Source organism: Vespula vulgaris, chromosome 7 (assembly GCF_905475345.1).
Source record: "Vespula vulgaris chromosome 7, iyVesVulg1.1, whole genome shotgun sequence".
Taxonomy (NCBI): Eukaryota; Metazoa; Arthropoda; class Insecta; order Hymenoptera; family Vespidae; genus Vespula; species Vespula vulgaris.
In genome coordinates, this window is record NC_066592.1 from 5,564,844 (window position 1) to 5,584,728 (window position 19,885).

General features: G+C 39.5%; 1 protein-coding gene and 2 long non-coding RNA genes across 3 annotated transcripts in view; 2 read left to right on the plus strand and 1 right to left on the minus strand.

Annotated features, from left to right (window-relative positions):
* Positions 1–19,885, plus strand: part of LOC127064956 (uncharacterized) — a 157,924-nt gene that overhangs the window by 81,641 nt on the left and 56,398 nt on the right. The window lies entirely within an intron of this gene.
* The window catches only part of LOC127064929 (transcription factor Sp9), a 35,010-nt gene that overhangs the window by 14,747 nt on the left and 378 nt on the right, over positions 1–19,885 (minus strand). The gene's annotated exons all lie outside the window — the stretch shown is intronic.
* LOC127064957 (uncharacterized) lies at positions 140–4,084 on the plus strand. The gene is made up of 2 exons (XR_007781876.1): positions 140–871; positions 1,006–4,084. It is a non-coding gene; the product is annotated as an uncharacterized LOC127064957 (long non-coding RNA).

A 19,885-nucleotide genomic window follows, 5' to 3' on the forward strand; every position in this document is an offset into this window, starting at 1 on the left:
AGGATCGAGTAGGACACACGAATTGATCGATACGATCGCCGAAGAGTCGAGAAGCAGGTAGGGAAAGAAAGGAAGAAGGATAGAAAGAGATAAAGAGAGAGAGAGAAAGAGAGAAAGAGAGAAATATATATATATATATATATATATATATATATAGTCGTTTACACCTGCCTCGGCCTTCGATCCTTTCGATATATCGACGCTATAGTTGATCCCGATATGGAAAACATAGCCGTTACATCGGTAGTTAGGCATATAAAAAAAATTCATTGGTAACGTACACACACATATACACATACATACATACATTTATTTTTGTTTTGAAATATATATCTGTGCTCATATCGTACCATTGCGACCTTCAATAGACAACGTTTCTTCTGTTCTCTTTGTGTTTACATAGATCACCTTTGTTAATGAATCGAACGTACGCGAGTACATAGCGAACATCGTCAGTCTTTCGTAGGTCGTCGAAGAGGTTACACCTTCTATTCCTTCGTTTGATTAAATTGAATCTTTGATCGTTTATTATATACTACGCTTATTATAAACCATATAAATCGCTTTATAATTACTAGTTTCAATTCTCAACTTGTTTAATAATTCATTAATTACGATTTTTATATATATATATATATGTATGTACAGATACGTATATAATCGAAAGATAACAATCATTCCAATTAGAAAGAACGAATGATAAACAGACTCGAGGAAACATCGTGTACGTTTATGTTATTTTATCTCTTCCGCGGATCAGAAATTCATCTTCGGCGTCGATCGTCGAGTTAGTTGCTAGTGCCTGTTTAAATCGATAAGAAAAATATTGTACCGTCGAGAGGAAGCAATTTAAAGCCATCGCCGTGTACGAGTAAGTAAGGAAGAAAGAAAGAAAGAAAGAAAGAGAGAGAGAGAAGCAAAGAGTAGGTCGAGAAATGTTCGCGTTTTACACGTGGCTTGTAAAGAGAGTCCGTAGTCTTCTTAGTGCCATCTTTTCCTCTTCAGTTCTACTCGCGGTACCCTCCTGATGGCGCCGCGGTAACAAACTGCTACTAAATCACCTTTGGCAGACCGTGAACCCGTTCATCTCGAAGACCGGCGGACGCAGGTGTTGGCTAAAGCGGTCTCAACGAGTAAAGAAAGAAGAAGAGGAAGAAGAAGAAGAAGAAGAGGAGGATCCAATCTCGGACGTGCCGCACCGATGTTATAATATTCCGAAGGAATAAGTAAACGATTACCAGAGCGTGCTGCGGTCTTTCGTGAAAGAAGAAGGCTCATGGTGAAAGACTCAAACTTTTCTAACGACTTCATTTCAACGCCTACTCCACTTCGTCCTTCTTCAATAGGTGCTAATTTAAATCATCGTTCGTTCGTTTCCCGTTTTATTTCGTATATTTAATTCTTTCTTATACCATCTTGACATATATTTAACGATATAATTTTGGACGAGCGAGATTTTCCGATGTACTTGAGTTTTCGATAGAATGATTTTTGATAGGGTATGTATATCTTTGATTTACGTTTATCTTTAAGTTTCGTTATTTCTCTAAGAAGAAGAACACGGCGACGATGAAGATGAAGAAGATGATTCGTTTTGGAAATTTCGAAGTTTAGCACGTGGCATCGATAGAAAACGTCACTTTAACTTCGTCCCACCTTCGGCGAATGGAAAACAAAGGATGCGTTTGCACCGATCACGTAACGAGACGGAAAGTATAGCTTCGAGCGCAACTATGAATTATACGGGCCGCGATTATAGGTATTACGCGCATGTAGCGACCGTAAACGGTTGTACGTTGTGCTAGAGAGGTCGCTAAAGAGGACCACGAGTTGTTTTGTTTTTGTTCCTCTTCTGTTTTCTTTCCTCTTTTTTTTTTTCTCTGTCTCACTTGATAAACTTACTTACACGACAGATGAATCATCGTTGTTATTAATTCGTTCGTTCTTGATATACGCATTTCGAGATATACATTGTTAATGCGAAAGAAAAAAACATAGGAAGGAGAAAAAGAAGAAGAAGAAGGAAAAGAAGAGAGAAAAAAAAAGAAGATTCGTTGGATCATTTCTGCGTAAAGTAAATTTTCTACGCACGTGTGTTTGTGTGTGTAAGTATACATATTTTTTTCTTCTTCGTGTTTCCTTCTTTTTCTTTTTTTTCAACGCGGTTCACGTAATTATTGCTGTTCGTTGCGTTAAGATCACGACAAGATGGCCGAAGCTTTTCAACTTTTTGATAATGGTTAAAGATAACAGAAGAGGGTAAAGAGAGAGGAAAAGAAGGAGAGAGAAAGGGAGAGAGAGAGAGAGAGAGAGAGAGTCCTGCGAAAATCGTCGAAGCCGACGATTATCACTCGTTCGACGTACGCGAGCCGTATCGCTCGCTTGTCTCGGGCAAATTGGCTCGCGTGTCTTCCGGCCGAAGCTCGTGGAATTTATGGCTTCATCGTGCTTTCTCATCTTATGTCGTTACCCTCAACGTCCTATCTATTCTGCGTTAGGTAGAGAAACAAGTGGACGTTTTTTCTTTTTTTTTTCTTTTTCTTTTTTATTGTTTTTTTTTCGTCAATAGACATCGAGCCACCATAAGTATCTACCTACCTATCTACCTACCTACCTACCTAAATATCATTTTCGTTTTTTATGAGTACAACGAAATGCCAATATACAAGAAGAATAATTCTCGTCCGTAGACATTGCGAATTATTTGTAACAAGGTATCGTACATAGATCACGGTGTTAGTCATTGAAAATTGCACTTTAAAGAGCTCGTAAATAGAGCTTGCGAAGTGCGCTCGAATGTTAACGCTTCGGATCGCTGCAATTTGCAAAGTGAATGGGATCGTACTAACATGGTTTGTAAGAAAGGAAAAGGATTTGCCACGAGAGAGAATATTCGTTCTTTCATGCTTCGACGAATGAAATATTATTGGGTAAGAATGTTTTCGCGATATCGATGATTTCATTTTTGTATTAATTGCTTGAACATTTTTCTATGCGATTTATAATAGTTTATAGCTCGTATAGATGTAGAAGTATAATATGTAGAATCGTGGCAAATTGAATAACCGACGATCTTCTTAATTCGATTTGAAGATCATGTTCATGTATGTGGGATCGGTTTATCAGATCGTTTCTATTGAATCAGTCCATTAGTAGTCCATCTAAACCCTTCGGATATCCCTCTCTCTCTCTCTCTCTCTCTCTCTCTCTCTCTCTCTCTCTCTCTCTCTCTCTCTCTCTCGCTTTTTCTCTTTCTTTCTTTTTCTATTCGCTAGACACGTTTCCTCGTCGCAAAATCCACCCTCGACCATCGCGATTGGTTTTACGCGTAGATCTCTGCAACAGACTGTGACATATTAGGTTACCCCTCGAGGATATCATCCCTGTTTAAGAGACCCATAAAGAGAGGGTGACTCTAAAAGTAAATTTATTGTTTCGCGATGTTTAGTGGCCGAACGAAAGCCGTGGGAGCGAACGTCGTTCTTTCCCTCGTTCTATAATAATATCTTTTCAACGTACTTAAAGAACTTTAATTCATCTTGATTAACTAATTGAATTAATTGAATGGAATTTTTATTTTTATCTAATTCCTTTGATCGCTCTAATTACTTATTCTATTACTGTAATTATTTGTAAGTTATTAATTTAACGATTTATATGGTATATTCGTAGGAATATTTTTTATTGGAATTGGTTGGAAATATAACGAATTCATAGATTTAGAATATTTCAAATTTTCGAAAAGAGAATTTTTGCCGAACAATAAAGCGTTCTCGACGATACGGACCCGGTGCAAAGAGTAGTCCGGCAAAGAGTAGTCGGGCCAACGCTTTTTCGGAGAATTTATGGTCCCTCTTTATCGGCATGAAATTCGGAACGGGGAAAAGCCGCTCTCCATAAAAATTCATAGCTTGCGTAAACGTCTCTTCGCTTCTCGGCCACACTTGACAAACTGCGGTCTATCCCTTCGTTTCACGAGATATCGATCTTTCCACACTATGTGTATATCTATCTGTCTATCTATATACATATATCACTGTAATATTTTTATTCGTGGTTCTTCGAAAAAAAAAGAGAAAAAAGAAAAAGTAGAAGGTCGAATGACGAGTGAAAGAAGAAAAGGAAAAGAAGATATAAAGCGAGGTAAAAGACATATTACTTTGATTATCGTTAGAAACAAAAAAAAAATATAGAAAAACGTGAAGTATATTTAAATGAATCGATCGTGAAATAACGACACCACTTATATAACGCGTATCTATTGCGAGAAGAACTTAAGTGTAACGCGTATAGAAAGAGGAAGGTAGTCGTTCGTTCGTTCGTTCGTTCGTTCGTTCGTTCGTTCGTCGAGAAAGAAAATCTAGTCGCGTGACGAAAAAATGGAAAGGAAATGAGGCGAAACGGGAACGCACGGCGTAGATTTATACGCGGCTTATACATAGTAGAAGTAACTACGCGTATATACGTTTAGTTCAAGATATCGTGATAGCTCAAAGTGTTCACAAGCAAACCTCGTGCGAGTCACACGTGTCCCGATACTTTCCTATCGTTTAACGAAGCGTTCGATCTTTCGAAGGCTAACGGTACTAATGCGAACCCTCGCGACGTATTTCTATTTCTTCGACGACGCCTCGAAACTGGATAATTCCTTACTTGCGAGTAAAAGAAACGAAAAAAGAAATGACGAAGGAGGAAGGAAAAAAAAAACAAGAATTAAATCGCAAAGAGAAAAGAAAAAAAAAGGGAATTAAAAGGGAAAAGAAATATTAATGAAAAAGAAGAAGAAAGAAAGAAAGAAAAAAAAAAAAGAAACGTGCCGCAGACTCACATAGCGAGAGTCACAGCCAAATGCAAATTATCCGCTTTCGCGCTCGTGCCTTTTTCTTTCTACCTTTTCTTCTTTTTTTCTTTTTTCTTTTACCCTTCTCCACTTCTCTCATTTTACAATCGAGAAACACGGCTACCGCGCAAGTAAATCAACGAGAGATAGGAATTTTTCACGATTACGTTACGGAGTTGTAGAGGTTGGTAGGTAGATATCTACCTACCTACCTACCTACCTACCTACCTACCTACCTACCTACCTACCTACCTACCTACCTACCTCGTCTCGATTTCATCGACGTCGATATGATTTACGCGATAATCGATTAAACTGCTTGTGCCTTTAAGCTTACAACCCAAGCAACTTCCTATGTATTCGTCGATCGGTTCGCTTTTGCAAACGAGTTTCGCGGTCGATCAAGGCCGTCGACCACATTGCAGAGAGTTACGAATGTTGTCCGTTTGGTCCATGCAAAGAAATATTTAACAACAGCTTTCTTCGATTTCGAAAATATGGAAAAATCGAGACTACGTTACGCAAGGTCTTCGAAGAAACGTCTAAGCTAATCTAGCTTAGCTAGCCAGCTAACTGCTAGCTGGTAAGCTAACTCGTAAAAACACTTCGTGTTTGGCGCCCGCACGGAAAAACAACTCGAACTCGAGCACGGTGCAGTTCCACGGAGTAAATTTAATATCGATTCCGCTGCATTCCGGTGTAAACATGCCTCGCAATTATCCCGGCCATTATTCGTAACTCCTTGGTTCCTCCTTTACTTCGTGAGGCACACGCAACGCGATCAGCCTTTTCCTCCTCCTCCTCCTCTTCTTCTTCTTATTCTCTTCTTTTTCTTCTTCTTATTCTTCTTCTTGTTCTTCTTCTTGTTCTTCTTCTTCTTCTTCTTCTTCTCTTATCCCTTTTGCCGAGAGCCGATAGGTCGCGCAAGGTGCACGAGAAGAAGAAGAAGAAGAAGAAGAAGAAGAAGAAGAAGAAGAGGAAGAAAAATAAGGAAGAAAAGATGAACACGACCATATGCATCTGCTAAAAGATGAAAATCGCGGGCAAACTTTTGACGTGTTCGGTATATGCCGGAAGTTTTTGCTGAGAGAATCCCGGAAGGGTTCGTTGCACCCTACATTCGTATTACCGTGTGTGAGAAAAGCTGATCTCTCTTTCTCTCTCTTTTTCTCGTATTTCTCGAGCGTTCGCGTGCCGATCATTCGACTTCCTTTGTCACCTTAAGAACTATGTTGCCCCGTCATTTTTACGGTTTCTCTCGTGAGAGAACAAAATTTTTCTTTTTTCTGAAAAATTCGAGAGAAGAGAAGAAACGAACCGAGAAGAGGAGAACAACAATGAAAAAAAGGAAAAGAGAGGAAAAAGAAAGAGAGAAAAAGGTGAGGACGCAATGTCGGTGAGCATGATCGGTCCGATAAATCATCGGGAACTCTCATGGAGGAGAGCAACGTATATACTCTGTTTTGGCTCGGTCACCACAGGGGGTTGGCACCCCTGCGGAGAATCCCTGCCATGCTGCCACGCTTCTTTCTTTCTACGTTCAAAGGTGTCGGGCACACCACTGCTCGAGCATTGTCCAACTCATTCTCGATTACGGTGATACAACATCGAGATAAACGAGCCGATCGAAATATTTCAAGGAGGTCTCTCGGGTAGGACATTAAGGTATTTAAAGATTTGCAAAAGAATCTCTTTGCAGTTGTTATTAGTCTCTGAGTTCCATATATGTATATATATATATATAGTACTTAATACATATATATATATATATATATATATATATATATAGTACTTAAAGAAAAAACTGTAGTTAGGCTATTTGCATGTAATTCGAGAAAAGAGACTCGTTAATAATCGTTTTCCACTTTACTCGAACGTGGGTTGCACGCCCGGAGGTGTCGAACCGATCGTCTATCGTTCGCTCTTTTCCCATGATGGTCCCTCGAATGACGCTGACTCGCGATGATACGTCACGATAATGGCTGGTAATTCGACGTAGCATCGGTAAAGAAGTGAAAGAGAGAGAGAGAGAGAGAGAGAGAGAGAGAGAGAGAGAGAGAGAGAGAGAGAGAGAGAGAGAGAGAGAGAGAGAGAGAGAGAGAGACTCGTGTCTGAGCCTACGAGGAATATTGTTTACAGCATTAAGCGAGAGAGAAAAAGAGAAAGATAGAGAGAGAGTTCTTCAGGCTTTTCAATTATCGAACCTCCAAGCGATATGATGATGGCTCGATGCAAGAAGGCACGTATAACTCGCTACAGGCCGTTACACGCGCCTAGTAAACCCACATGCAGTCCTGTATCTATCAAATTACAGCTTCTCGATCTTCTTCTTAGTACACGAGTTTTGGTATACTTTAGAAAGGATTGTTTATCGTAATATTTTTGTTTACTTTGTAGAAAATCAATGAACTTGATAGAGGACATTTTGTATCGTACGATGTAGGTATATCTTTCTCGCAGTAGACGAGATTTGATAACTTTAGGAAGGACTGTGCATCGTAATTTTTTTTTCTCTACTTCGTAGAAAATCAACGAACTTTATACAGGATTATTATTTGAGATTTATATATATATATATATATATATATATATTAAAATTATTATATATTTAAATTATTTTGAGAACATTATCAATGACGTTCCTTGATCTTTAGCTAATATCATCGAAGAGATACGGGGCATTGACCATCAAGCAGATCACCAGGTCTCTTTACGTTGCATTGTTCGCTGAATAATTTCGTTCGCGACGATACGTCGGTATAATGACCGATAATTTCGCTCGTGCGTGCAACGAGAACATCGACGTGCACGATGATGATGAAGTCAGAAAGAGAAATGAGTGAGAGAGAGAGAGAGAGAAAGAGAAAAGGAGAAAGAGGGATAGAACTTGGCTTTTCAATTATCGAACTATCGAGACAGACAGACAGACAGACAGAGAGAAAGAGAGAGAGAGAGAGAGAGAGAGACGATTTCTAAGTAGATGTACTTGTGTGTGTGTGTGTGTGTAGACACACGTTCGTAAATAAGAAGCATAAACGAAAGAGCTTGTCTTAGCCAATTTACGCGAACTGAAATTACTCGACGAATTTTGCAGCTTAAATAGTTATGGTCCCCTTCTCGTTCGATAATTGAGGTACACTTTCTTTAAAAATGGTTATAATTTGTGAGAAAAAAAAGAAGCAAGAGAAAAAGAAAGAAATTTCCACGTCTTCGAGGAAGGTACATTGTCTGTGTAAGAGCAGGTCAATCGATGTCAAGAACGATTAAGAAATTTGAAGGGTGATCATTCTCAGGGATTTATTATCGCGAATAATATGTTTTACGAATTCTTAATATCTATCAATGAAATAATACACACAGATAAACATACATGCATGTACATATAAAAACAGACGGATTAAAATTTCGTCAGAAGTGGAATTAATTCTTTGATTCTATCGAAAATCGATACGTTAAAACGTCGTATTTTGGTTTTCGATGGAAAAAAAAAATTAACGACCTAGTAACAAAATAGAATACGGTTTCTGAGAACGATCAATCATATCTAAAAACGGTTTTCCAAGGGTAAACGTTTCAGGAAGAATGGCAGCCATATTGTCACATCGTAGAACATCTGCCAGTTTCATGCTCGAATCTACGAAACGAACTACTATGTCGAAGAGAATCGAAAATCAGTAGAGTCTTAAAGAGGAATGTGATTTCTTACTTGAACTATCTTTATTTTTATCGATGAAAATAATTCATTCTGAAGATTTTTATTCGTATGATGTCTGTAAATAGGTATATATATATCTTTTTCGAGAAAAAACCATCTTTTATTTAGTGTTTCATTTTACACGGTGATATGTCGTATAAAGTAGCACATTATCGAAAAGAAGAAAATTTATCGTTGATTTATTCACGATGATATGTGTGTGTAAAAGAGAGAGAGAGAAAGGAAAAAAGAGAAGAAGAGAGAGAAAAAGAAAGATACAGATATACAGAGACAGAAAGAGAGAGAGAGAGGGAGAGAGAGAGAGAGAGAGAGAGAGTAAGAGAGTAAGAGAGTAAAAGACTCTCGTAAAATCGGCGACGATTATAAAACGATTTTCAACGAGCTCGCACGAGTAGGTATACCATAACCGCTGGGAGTTTTGTAACTCGCAATTTACACCGGAGAATCCTGCGGTTTTGATCACACGAGCTTTCCCAACGAGACCACATCGTTTTTCGCACGTTCTGAAGTGGGTAGGTATCATAAACGTTACGAGGAGAGATATTATCGTCATATATCTTTCTCTCTCTCTCTCTCTCTCTCTCTCTTTTAATGTCAGTAGCTTAAAAATTTCGGGAAATAAATAAATTCGTTCGTACAAAGTATCTATAGCCTTCGGGTAAATATCTCGTGTCGTGCGATCTCTCGATGAAGAAAAAGAAAAAAGATGGGAAAAGAAGGAACAAAAAATAAGAAGAAGATGATGAAGAAGATGATGTAGAAGATGATGAAGAGGAGGAGGAGGAGAATTGCGTGTTTTTTTCGGTAGATTGCGGTTTAAGATTTAAGGAAATAAGGTCTAGCTAGCCCTCTCTTCTAGGATAGCCGTCTACTTCTCCTTTCCCTCAGAAATAGGACAAATTAGGATGGCATTTTCGTGGGGCATCCGGTGTGCTCCCAGGTAAAGCCTCTTAAAGGCTCGCATAAAAAGGCCTTCTCGCTTCTCTCTCTCTCTCTCTCTCTCTATCTATCTATCTATCTCTCTTTCTCTCTTTCTCTCTATTTTTCTCTTGGTTCAGTGTGATCCCATGAAAGGGATTCAAAGATTTTTGCGACAAACTCCCAGCTCGACAGTCACCAGTTCGCAGTCCATTGTTGTCCTTGAAAATGTCAACGGTGGCGACCCTCGAGAAAAGACTCTTTTACTTCTTTTTACTTTGTCAATCCCTCCCCACTTTCCTCTCTCTCTCTCTCTCTCTCTCTCTTTTCTCTCTCTCTCTCTCTTCTCGAGGAATCGGATTATCGGATTACCGATAGTAAAAGTGAAGTGGACCGATGTAGAAAAGGAAAACCGGAAAACGATGTCACCCGAATGTTCTCTCCTGAGTTTGACAGGTGTAACTGCCTGTTGAAGTATTAAATATTAGGTATCAGTTGATAGATACCTTATGTGTTGATAGATCAGAGAGAAAGAAGAGTGCTTTTTAACTTTTCAATAAAAGTCGATTTGCCGTATATCATGATCGACAGTTTGTGGAAGATAAGATCATTAATAATTTCTTGGATATGATCGAAGTTCTTACGCGTATGCAGGTACGAAAGGAGGGAAGGAGAAAGAGGGATGGAAGTAGAGTATGTATGGAAAGCTTTCGTTACGATAATAGAGAAAGAGAGAGAGATATATATATTATGTCAATAAATGAGAAGAGGAGGTGCCACGGCTTTGCTTCGTGAATTAGTGAAAATCGTTCGTAGAATAAGAACTCGTCGATCGATATATACATACGAAGGTATTAAGTATTGACGTATTATCGATTCAGTTTGAGAAATAGCCATTGGTCATGTCGATTCTTCTGTGTGTGCTCGAATAAACGGGTCGTTTGGAATGAAGAAAAAAAGAAAAAGAAAGAAGAAAATAGAAGAAGAGAATAAATAGATCGACGGTACAATTTACAAAGGAAGAAGAAAAAGAAAAAAAAATGAGGCTGAGCGAATGAAAAGGGAAACAACAACGTGCGAATACGATCGACGAAAAATTTGATCAAAAAAATTTCGAAAGGACGTAAGGTTCGTCCTTCGTATGACGTATGAGAGAGAAACAGAGAGAAAGAGAGAGAGAGAGAGAGAAAGTATCCTATCTTCGCACGTATCTTCCCATTGGATAGGATCGAGAGGAAGTAGGCATCGTGTTTCCTACTCACGCATCCTGTCAAGTGGATCCTCTAGGAGGCACAAAGGAGATCAGACAAATAATTGGCTCCTAGGGTGCACAGGTAGGAAGGAGAGAGGACCCTGTCCGTTTCATTTCTAAAAACCTTGCGCAAGGACCATTGTCCTGAAGGACACTCGATACATTTAGAAAAATACTTCGATAGATAGGGAGGAAATAGAAGGGCAAATCTTATTCTTTCGATTTGTAAACAATTTTATAGATTGTGGGTGTCGTTACTATTTTCGATTTTTATAGATAATATATTTTTTTACTTGTCGACGTAATATGTTGTTTCGATCGAGCGACGTAATTATTCTGCGTTAATGGTTATAATTTAATTTCTCGATTCGAGTGCGAATAATTATTCCCTGTTTTTTTTTTCTTTCTTTTTTGTTTTTCTTTTTGTCCATCGTGAGATTTATTTTCAAGCTCGATACGAGAGATAGAGAGAGGGAAAGAGAGAGATAGAGAGAGATGGACGAAGCAGAGGAAAAAACAGATTTCTGGTTACTTAATAAATATACTTGCCTTTCACTTCGGTGTCTACGGATTTAATTACTTTTTTAGGTCGACTCGTAAATCATTCCGACGGGAGTGCGTTCTTCCTGCCGAGTCATAAAATAAAGAGTTCAAGCCAAGACGTAGAGAACAACTTTGAACACGTGTCGTCGAGGTTGGAAAAGGATTCAGTATGCCACTCGATTCGTTTCGAGAGAAAGAGGAGAATAAGAAAAAGAGAGAGAGAGAGAGAGAAAAAAAGGAGATGGAACAAGTCTTTAAGAATTGCCGCTTCTGTCAAAACAGGTCGGATCATCCGGGATGATCGTGGACTTATCTCAGGATCTAGTCGATAATAATGGACCTTTATGTTACTTTTGCTGAAGCTTTTTTTTTCTTTTTTCTTTCTTCTTGAAAAAAAAGTTCTTCGAAAACGACGATCGATCGGTATTGATGAAAAAATAATAGTTAGCATCGAAACGTAGCATGGACTCGAATTATTTTTTTAACGTAGATACGTAGAATATTTCGATCGTGTAAGCGTACGTCGAAATCGTTCAACGTGAATGAAGAGAACTTAGATCGTAATCTAGATAGAATGTTAGCAGGTTACAAGACCAACCGATGAGAGATCGTTTAAAAGATGAACGAAAAGAGTCAAAGATGGAAGTTATCTCTTAGAAGGTTCGAACGGTGCGACACCTCTTTCAAAATGGCTACTAATTTGTCCTACCGACAAGATCTTTTATCGGTACTTCGTAAGGGTACCGTCGAAAGGCGACGGTAGCGGTTGATCCCAAAAATCGATCTTTCTTTTCTACCTGCTGTTAGGATTAAGATCCCTATCCGAAAGAAGATGAAACGATCTATCGACCTAAAGCAGAAGGCATCGGGATAACTCTTCTTCTTTCTTTTTTTTTTCTTTCTTTCCCTTGTCCTTTTCTTTCTTTTTTTATTTTTTTAGAATTCTATCGTATCCATTTCGATGATTTTTTAATGTTAAGTAAACTTACTAATATATAAAAGAAGTGGAAGGAAAACGATTCAGTAGCGTTCATAGTTAATAATAACCGAAAGGAGTAGTTTGTAAAATAAATATCATATTCTCTAGATGATCAAATCTAAAGCCAGTAAATAATCTAAATACATAGAATGTATTAATAAAAGAACAAAAGAACGAGAGGAAAAGATAGAAAATGAAAAAAACCGATCGGCCTGAGACTCACCACATGTCCATGAGCGGGTGACTTGGCGATGGATTGCAGCTGCGGATAAAGTTGACCAGCCGCGGCTGGTGTCATGTCGGTCAGCATGTCGTTAGGTCCTTCGACACTTGGACCGAATGTTAAAGCGACTCGTTTTCACCAAAAGGGCGTTGCGTCTTTTTCCTCCCTCCCTCCCTCTCCCTCTCTCTCCCTCTCTCTATCTATCTATCTTATTATCTCTATCCGTTTCTCTTTTTTCCTTAGCAAAATCGAAAAAAAAAATGTAGTCTTGTCTTTTCGTCGCGTTCGCGTTTTTTTCCTCTTTTGCGAAACGTCAACACACCAGCACACGAAAATCACGGCCGAAGATAACGACGACGACAACGACGAAGACGAAGACGAAGACGAAGGAACAACGAACAACGACGGCAAGAGAGAACGTACGATCGAGAACGAACGGTATCTCTCGAGACTACTCAGTGCGTGAATCGGCACGGGCTGAAGGAGCTGAGTGTTGCGTGTACCGTCGGAAAAAAAGCTTGACTCGAGCTGGTTGAAGGAACCGGTTAACGTGGTTCCCGCTCTTCGCCCCGTGACAGACTGCCGGCCAACCGATCGGCTTTCCCCGATCACGGCCGGGGGAATGGTGCACGTAGCGGAGGAGGTAGTAGTAGGTTGGAGAGCCGGCTCTGTGTGCCCCGGGCGAGGACGCAGTGGGCGTTCCAACGGAACTAGAACCCGGCCGAATAGGCGGTACCTGAACCTTGTTGAGTCCACGCCTATGTGCGTGTACAAGCTCCGCCTTATTACAGCGTTACCTTACATTCCGGTTCTATTCGATCCCCTACCAGTGAACTCTAGCGAACCCCCACTTGGTAACATCGTCCAACCTCTCTTTCCATCTCCCTCGTGCGTTCTCATCCGACCCCTTTCTTCTTCCTTCTCTCACGAACGAGTCGACTTATCCGTCGAAATGCGCGCGCATCGCTCTCTGAGTCGCCGCCGTCGCCGTTGTTCTTCGTCTTTTGAAAGGGAAGGGGCACGCGCGACGAACACTTGGCTTGCTTGCTTCCTTGCTTGCTTGCTTGCTTCCTCGCTTGCTTGCTTGCTTACTTGCTTGCTTGCTTGCTTGCTTGCTTACTTGCTGTGTATATTTCTCTCTGTCTTTCTGTCTATCTTTCTCTTCCTTTCTCTCTCTCTCTCTCTCTCTTTCTCTCTCCTTCTTCTTCTCTTATTCGCTGTTTCAGTCACTGAGTTCGTCCCGCTTGTTCGATCGACTCCTCTCCTTCGTCGTCGTTCCTTACTTCGCGGATCGAGCCACTCTACGTGACCCGGAGCCCTCCTATCGGCGTTCTCCCATAGTAACGGTATGCCTGTCATTGTTATTTAAATATCGACGCACCAAACCACGTCCCGTTATTATTTCTCCACGATGGGAATGCCCCGACTAGTAGTATTAGTACTAGCTGTACTGGTAGTAGTAGGCAGATATTTACGTACGACACGTTAAACTTTTCCCTTGATATTTTAATGGAATTTTAACCTGTATATAAAGTTAATGTACCATTTTGTACGGTATAATAATAATGATGATGATGACGAAATACCCTCCTCGGTATGGAAAACTATTAGAATCTTGGATATCATAATGCCGCTGCCGCCGCCGCAGTCTTCTCCAACGATCCGCGTAAAGTTGCCCGAGAGAATCACCGGTATATATCGTCTCGTCTCGCGCCTAATGCGATTTTAATCGCGGAGTTTGAATTTCAAATGCTTATCGACTACGTCTTATAAAGCGGAACGCTCTCGGTAAAATGTACGACGAAGAAGGAACCAATTATCATTCTTCGAGTCAGTGGCGTCTTCCCGTTGACTTTTATGTTTAATATCGATCGTATCTTTCAGCGATCGATTACAGCGATTATCAGAAACTCATTACGTTCTTCTTGGAAATAGATAGAATTAGAAACATCGGAATGATAAGAGACCGAAGAAAAAAAAAAAGAAAATATCGACGAAATAAATGAATCAAGAACGAAGAACGCCCGCGAGTTCTTTTTACCTTTTCCTTTTATTTTATTTTATATATTTTTTTTTTCTCTTTCTCGGAGGGACGAACGAATAAAAACGAGGAAAAAAAAGAAGAAAATTAGGCAAGGTATACCATGCTAATCCGACTCGAATTAGGTAGAGGCGAGAATAAGTAGAAGATAAGTGTCTACGCCAGTGATCCGGTCGCGACGTGGACGAGAACGCGTCAGGCTCGCATTAGGACCTAATTTTCCATAATGGAAGAAGACTGCGGCGCCACTGCGGCGGGACGAGCATCTAATCGCGGTCCATTCATAACCGCTCTTCGTGCTTCTTCTTCTTCTTCTTCTTCTCCTTCTTCTCCTTCTTCTTCTTCTTCTTCTTCACCGACAACAACGCGTAATAGTAAGCAAGTGCTATATGTCGCGGCCGAGATTTCTGCGGACAATTTGCGCATTAATATCTGACCAATGGCGGTCGCCATCAATTTCTTAATGTTCGAGCATAGTAAGTTGGTAAGTTGGTAAGTAGGTACTACCTAGTCCACAATGACTACTAGTCGCAATCGAGCAAAGGAAGAAAAAAGGAATGATAAAACGAACGACGATATATTATATATTAGTAACCATTTGAACGATCGAAGAAGGAAATTTCGAAGAAGTGAACTGGTGGTTCCGTGATTATTCTCTCCTTATTTCTCTCCTTCACCCTTATCTCTGTCTCTTTTTCATCTTCATACCCATCGTCCTTTCTCGATGCGTGAGAAATCGAAAACATAATTTCCGATGATAAAACGGTACCTCGGAACAAGCCGATTTCCGTTCGAATCTCACGCGACGGTACAATACAGGAAGAAAGGGCAATCTCCTAGAGAGAAAAAAAATTATTTCGCGGAACGAGGGCGATCGGGTTTTCTTCCTTCTCTCTCTCTCTCTCTCTGTCTGTCTTTCCTTGTCTTTTTATCTCTTTCTCTTTCTCTTTCTGAACACGTAGTTGAAGGAGGCGATGATGCGTAGATCGCGTGCTATCGGACCACAAAAGGTGCGATCCACCCTTAACGTAGGACAGGGTGGTAGGAAAAGTATGATGGTGTGCGATCGTGTCGGTCGTATGATAGTAACCCGGAACAAGGGATGTTTTACAACGAGAGGCACGAATCGAACGCGCGCCGCCTTTTAACGTCGACTACCAAAGCCGATGCTCGTTGGACCGTGCGAAGCAAACGCTTACGTAATATCCGCGAGGGTGGCTTTTGTCGAACGTCGAACGCGCGCCTAGCTGCGCGATATCACGGAAAATCGCATTCAATGAACCTTCACGCTTTTGCAATCCATTCTCATGGGAATGCTTGTGTATCTATCTATCTGTATGTGTGTGTGTGTGTGTGTGTTTAGAAAAAAAAGGAAACGAACGTTGAAGAAGGATAATGTTCGTTCTTCGAGGGTTAGTATGAAAAGAGAAAGAAGAAAAGGATAGATAAAAGATTCCTTTCTCCCGATCATCACGAAATTGCAATAGTAAGACTACTTATGTAAGAATAATGACGAATGTTGGAGCGTAAAAGATAGTAAAACTAGTTGCTGTAAAAACACGGTTAAATCTATCTGAAAGGATAATAACCATTTGCCACTAATTGCCATGTGTACTTTCCATGGAAATGATTACCGATGGATAAAGCGAGATCGCGGAGGTTTTATGGTTGTTGATATTAAACGGTAGAGAATTTACATAGTTAGATATTTATCTTAGCTGGATTATTAGAGATATATCTAGTATTATTTATATAAATGAAAAGGTAAAATTGTAAAGGTAAAATTAGTTATCTTGAGGGTTAGATATATTAAAGAAGAATTCAACGACTTCCGCGATTCCGATCGATCGGATATCGGACGTTCGAAAGCCGATGAATCGGCGATCGTTACTCGAGTGCAGGGTTGAAAGGGAAAATGGGACCGGGGGACCCCTTCACGGGGGCGGTTAATGACAGGGCGGCCTTGTGGAGCGAAAATGGCCCGCGTCGGGACCTGAGTGGAAAAGAGAAGGAGAGAGAGAGAGAGAGAGGAAGAAAAAGAGAGATAAAGAGAGGAAGAGAGAGAGAGAGAGAGAGAGAGAGAGAGAGAGAGCCTCTTTATACAGCCATGTGGCCATCGGGAGTTGCTGATGGACTAATAATTACCTCGGGAAGAAGCATCGTATAAAGTCGAAGCCAAGACCATCCGAAAATGAAGATTCACCTTCAGCAGCTTGTAGATGCACAGTGAACTTGTTCGCGTTCCTACCAAGTAGATAGCTAACAACGTGTACGCATACATGTAAGTACCCACCTTGAGAACCCTTAATCACTACTCGATCCGTTAACTTCGATCGATCATCGATCTCTCGTACCTTCCATTTTTTTTTCTCTTCGTTTCTTCCGAATAATACGAACGTCAACGAATGTCAAGAAAAGGAAGAAAAAAATAATAAAGAAGGAAATAGAAAGAGAGAAAGAGAGACAAAAGATCCCATTGGCTTTGTTAATAAAAATTACATGATATTTCGTGTCCGTAAAATCCATTAAAACGGTGCACAGATTCACATGGAATCGATTGTTAAAAACACGCCACAAACATTATTGCGTCAACTCTGTCACAAAGTTTCATAAATCAAACACTTACACACGGTTTGTCCACAATATATATATATATATATATATATATATATATATAAAGAGAGAGAGAGAGAGAGAGAGAGAGAGAGAGAGAGAGAGAAAGCTTCGATAAGTGCATACAAGTATTTACATGTATACATATATAGGTATTCTTTGAAGAAAGCCGAGCACACCTGTTTAATTTATGGCACGCAACTTTCGATGCGACCTTAAAACTTCTCTTATGCTCTTTTTCTTCTTCTTTCTTTTTTCTTTTCTCTCTCTTTCTCTCTTTCTCTCTCATCCGTGATTATCGACGTTCGAAGAGTTAAAAGTTTTCTCTTGTGAAAGACATAACGGTGGTATCCTATAATCTTCTTCCGTTGTCCTTTTTGTTTCTTTTCTTCCTTATATTTTAATTATTATTATTATTATCATCTTCTCTTTTTTTTTATTCTAATCGATCAATTCCTAAATCGTGAGCCAGCTAATTGTACCCCTCGGAACAACTAAAAAAAAAGAAAAAAAAGAAAGAAAGAGAACGGGCTTCCCCGCGTACTATTCATATCGTCATTAATACTAAGAGACACCATATCGAGCTTGGATTATTATAGACGAGTTCGACATCGATTTTGCATGTAATTCGAGCGACAACGAATATCGCGTGATATTTTTAGCCGATTACATAGTCGATCTTTCTGTCCTCTCGAACTGGATATTAGGTATCTATTAAAAGCTAACGTTTCGCGATTAAACGAGAAAATATCTAAGAAAAAAAGAAAGAAAGAAAGAAAGAAACTCGACTGAGATTTACTGTCTCGTACGAGGAACGAACGTGATCTAGATGGTTCATGTTTTTGCTCATGTTTCTCTTTTGCTTTTTAAAACCTGGCGTATTACTCGTAACACCATCCTCGTACCCCCTATACCACCGATACTCTTGAGACGTCTCTTAGCCTTTTAGATTTATGGAGTGTTTCTAATGCAAAGATCCATCCCACTCGAGATAGTCAGGATCCTTTAGGCTCGTCGTTGACGACCTCGCAACTCGCAAAACTCTTTATAATCTTCACGAACCTTAGTTAATGACCAAGTCGTGCTAAAAACGAATCCCTGAGAACGTTTATCTTTGTAAAGTGATTACTTTTTTTTCGTTTTCTCTCTCTCTTTCTCTCTTTCTTTTTTTTTTTTATAAACTACGAAAAATCATCTCGACCGAATCGGGAAAATCGAATATCAAGAATGAATTCTTTGAGAAGAAAGCGTGAAAAATTAATGATAAAGGTGGAAACAATTAGTCCGGTGAAGGACCCCTGACAAATTCACGCGCATGTTCCTTGGAAGTTGAGATTGCAAAATGACGTGCAAACTGAGGGACGCCCTCGTCCGCCTCCTGGCAATACGGTAATCACTATAATTACGTATCGAGCCCTTATATTAATATCCCCTAGCCACGTCTTTCTCTCTCTTTCTCTCTCTCTCTCTCTCTCTCTCTCTCTCTCTTTCTTGCGCTACTGCTTTCATTCCATCTTTCTCTCTCTCTTTCTCTCTGTCTCTCTCTTTCTTTCTCTCTCTTTCCTCTTTCTTTCTCTTTTATTTCGTTTTTCTTCGAAATCACAAAGCTGACATTTTTCCAATCCTTCACGTATGTCAAATCGTTATTCTAATTTTGGATTGCTAAGAAAAGAATTGTTTCATGGTAACGAACGATACAAAAAGGTATCAAACTTTTCCTATGATATGACTTTCCTATATTATTACTTCAAACTTGTTTAAAACATAGATGCTTATATCCTACGTGTTTAAAGCTCATACATAGGCTTTGCTCATACCTTCGGCATTGAATCTCTGTTAGTCGATGCTCTTGTAACTGTTTGTTATTTAATCTCTTACGGATATCGATTTCTCTGCATTTGTTCTTTCCTTTCTTTTCTTCTGTCTCTTTTTTTTTTCCCCTATACGATGACGTGGCTCGCTTCACGGCTAATGAACTTTGCGAATGTACTTGCGAATGGGTTATCTTTTATATTATCATTCTTTTTTCTGGTTAACGCTCGGATTATTGGAGTAAATCGAAAAAATGCAATTGACAATGAAGAAGGAAAAAAAAGGAGAAAAAAAAGTACCATCGCGAGAGGATTTATCAAAGGAGAAAGAAAATAATTGTATAACTACGTATTATATTTGATGTATTAAATCATCGGCGATATATCTTCGAACCCTTCGAAATTTCGCTATGTTTTTCCCCGACACTGTTGCTCCCGATACTGTTATCAAATCGAATTGGAAGATTCCGATTGACAATCGGATAAATCGAATTACGCACGACAGCCGGTCGAATTGGCAGTACGTTTAGGAGAATCACTGCTACGTAAGGCATCGTATTGGTCGCTTTAGACGTCGGGAGATGAACAATTAACGAAGGGACGTACCCGGACCGCCCAGGACGTCGAAGCCGAAGGGCGCCGATCTGTTCGGTAGAGATCTGTCAAATATTGTGCAGTAACTTGCCTTTCGTAAATTTTAGATCGTAGGGTTGGAAATTTCTCGCGAAAGAAAAAAAGAAATTATTCGTATAATGATGATGATGATGAAAATTATTATTATTTAATGTTAAATAATTTATTTTTAGTCTTTTTTTTTTTAAGAAAACGCATTTTTTTTTTTAGATATAATATCGACGATCTTCGAAAAGGAAAAAAAGAAAATAAATTACCTCGTAAATAATTTCTATAATAATTCGGATTTATAAAAAAAAGCTTGTGCCGCAAAATGG